The following is a 2,725-nucleotide window of genomic DNA, read 5'->3' as shown; positions in this document are numbered from 1 at the left end:
TCAGCATGTTGTGGCTTTTATTTCGATGTAACTATGTGCCAGTGGTTCTCAAATTTTCAAACAACAGAACCCTTTTCACTCAAAGATGAGGCTGTTCGTAGGAATTTCTTAATTGCACAGACTGTGGCATAGGGATGCGACAACCCCATTCACTACAGGTAGTCAACCAACAGAGTAACATGGTCAAAATTTTGCTCACTCTGAATTTAGAGCTGTCCTGTCATGGCTCTATGAGCATCCCACAATTAGCAGAGATGGGATAGATTTGGTGGACTACTGTGTGGTTCTCCCTTCATATTGGAGGTTAGGCATAGAGCTGACAACTCTGCACTGTAAGAAAATTATGTCAAAAAACAGAAACATGAGGCCATGGATGTTCCCAAAGTAAAATATTCCGGAGGTAAAAATAGTCCCCCATTCGGATCTCTGGGCGATGACTACTTTGGATGGTGAGAGACCTGCAGGAAGGCCAAGACGAAGATGGAGGGATAACGTTGAGATGGACCTCAAGGAAATCGGTAAGGATGGAAAAGATTGGATTGATCTTACCCAGGATAGGGACAGATGGAAGCCTTGTGTTGCTGCAGTCATAAACCTTCGGGTTTAAGAAGGCTAGAGAATTGGTTAGTTAATGGCACAGTCAGGAGTTTTGCTTCCAGCAGCACTTTTTCCTTTCTTCCCAGTGTACATTCTGCTATTGTAGTGTCTTTGACTTTTGTCTTTTTCTGGTTTTGAAGGGCCTGGCACTGGATCCGAAACATTGCTGTGGAGCTTCCTTGCGTAAGAATTAAAATGTTCCAGTCTTGAACCACCCGTCCATGGCAAATGTTCAACACCATGACAGTCGTGCAGACTTACAATTCAACACTTTCTCCGAATCAACTGAAGCCAAATGAACTGAAGAAACTGGAGTAAATGTGGTGCAATCATGTGTTGTAAATAGGGATGGACAATATCATAAATTAGATGTTGCAATATATCATCAATAAAGTATCATCACGGATGATACGATACCATACAATATTTTTCCTGTATTGTGGCCATATAATAAAGGTTGCAAAATATGTTGGTTACTGGCCTGCACGGAAAATCAGATATTCGTCATTCTGGCTGACTACTTACTCTCTATCCTGCGCAAGTAGTGACTTGAGCTTTCTCCGCCAATGAACTCGTGAGGGAGGAAGTGAATCTGGCTATCAGTCATTTGAATAAGTGCACACTGCTTTGCTCCGCCAACTCTCAATCTCCCCCTTCTCTACAGATATCCACGACCTGCTTCACAGAGTCTCTGGACAGAGTATATGTACGAGAGGCAGAAATAAATGTTCCACACGTTAGGCTTGTTCCCTTGCCTGAACCACGGCTTCGACTGGCACTCAAGTCAAACAATATATATCGCCAACATGATATATATCGTGGAGATGATACGTATCACCAACATGATATATATTGTGGCCACTATATATATATCCAAAATATCATGATATGTATTGCCAGCACTATACATATCGTCAAAATATCGTGATGATATATCATCTAGTTGATATCATCTGGATTATATTTTTTCAATATTGCGATATATCGTCTAGAGCAGGGGTTCCCAAACTTTTTCGTTCAACTGTGCCCTTAGTGTTTTTTAAGACATTTCCGTGGCTCTCAAGTCAGAATATAGGCCTATCTAACACTTGCAATGCTCAGTTAGTGATGTTAGTTTGCTTGCCTGAAGTTAAAAAATAAACACATATTTCAAATTCAGAAACATTTTATGTAAAAAGTACTAAATAAGCACATATTTGGAACAATCATATCGTTTCACTGAAAATATTGGAACATTTTGCAGCACCCTGTAAGCCAGCCATGGTGCCACGGCGCACACTTTGGGAACCACTGGTCTAGACGATATATTGCCAAACACTAGTTGTAAATTCCACAATCGAGCATCAATAAACGGTGTCTTAGAAATGCTGCTTTGTAGCAGTTTATTATTTAAGAAGCGCTTTCATTGCACTAAAATGTGGCAGTGACCTCACACTTTCAGCAGCAATATGATAGGTCACGATACATTTTGCCTGCTAAGTTGTGGCAGGGATGTTTGAAACTAGTCGCTGGGGTGACTTTGCAAGTATGAAAATGTGACAAGGGATTTTTCACAGAAAGCATCACGGAAACGCTATAGAGCTCCAGGGTCGTGTGGGACTCACTTTGAGAATCGCTGCCAAATGCTGATGCAAGTAACATACTCCCTATATATATTTTTGCATAACTCAAGAGCCCAAACACCTCTCTGATGGCATCATCACCTTATAATCGAGGGTTCGGTACCTGGTGGAGGTACAAGTATTTTGGATTCCACTTTAAACTGTAAGTCCAGTGCCAACTTTCCTTCCTGCACACAAAGTGGACTTGAAACTCAAAATGAAGAGGCCATTATGAATCCTTTATCTTCGCTAAAACAGTGGCTGCATAATCTAGAAAGATAGAGATGCCCAGGTCACTGTTGCAGCTGGTCTCAATACTGGATAGAGGAGGAAGATGATTAGCACTGATTAGATATCTGGTGGTCATAATTGAAGTTCCCTATTTAGAGCCCTATGGAACCCATTCGAAGCAACGGATTGTGGTGAACTTGGTATTGTATAAAACCCCTAGGTTTTATGAGATCAAACTTAGGCTGTGCCAGCCTAAAGCAACTTGACTATACGAGATGTACCTTTTATAAACACGC

Source organism: Lepisma saccharinum, chromosome 23 (genome assembly GCF_977018435.1).
Source record: "Lepisma saccharinum chromosome 23, izLepSacc3.1, whole genome shotgun sequence".
NCBI lineage: Eukaryota > Metazoa > Arthropoda > Insecta > Zygentoma > Lepismatidae > Lepisma > Lepisma saccharinum.
This window is presented reverse-complemented; position numbering follows the sequence as displayed.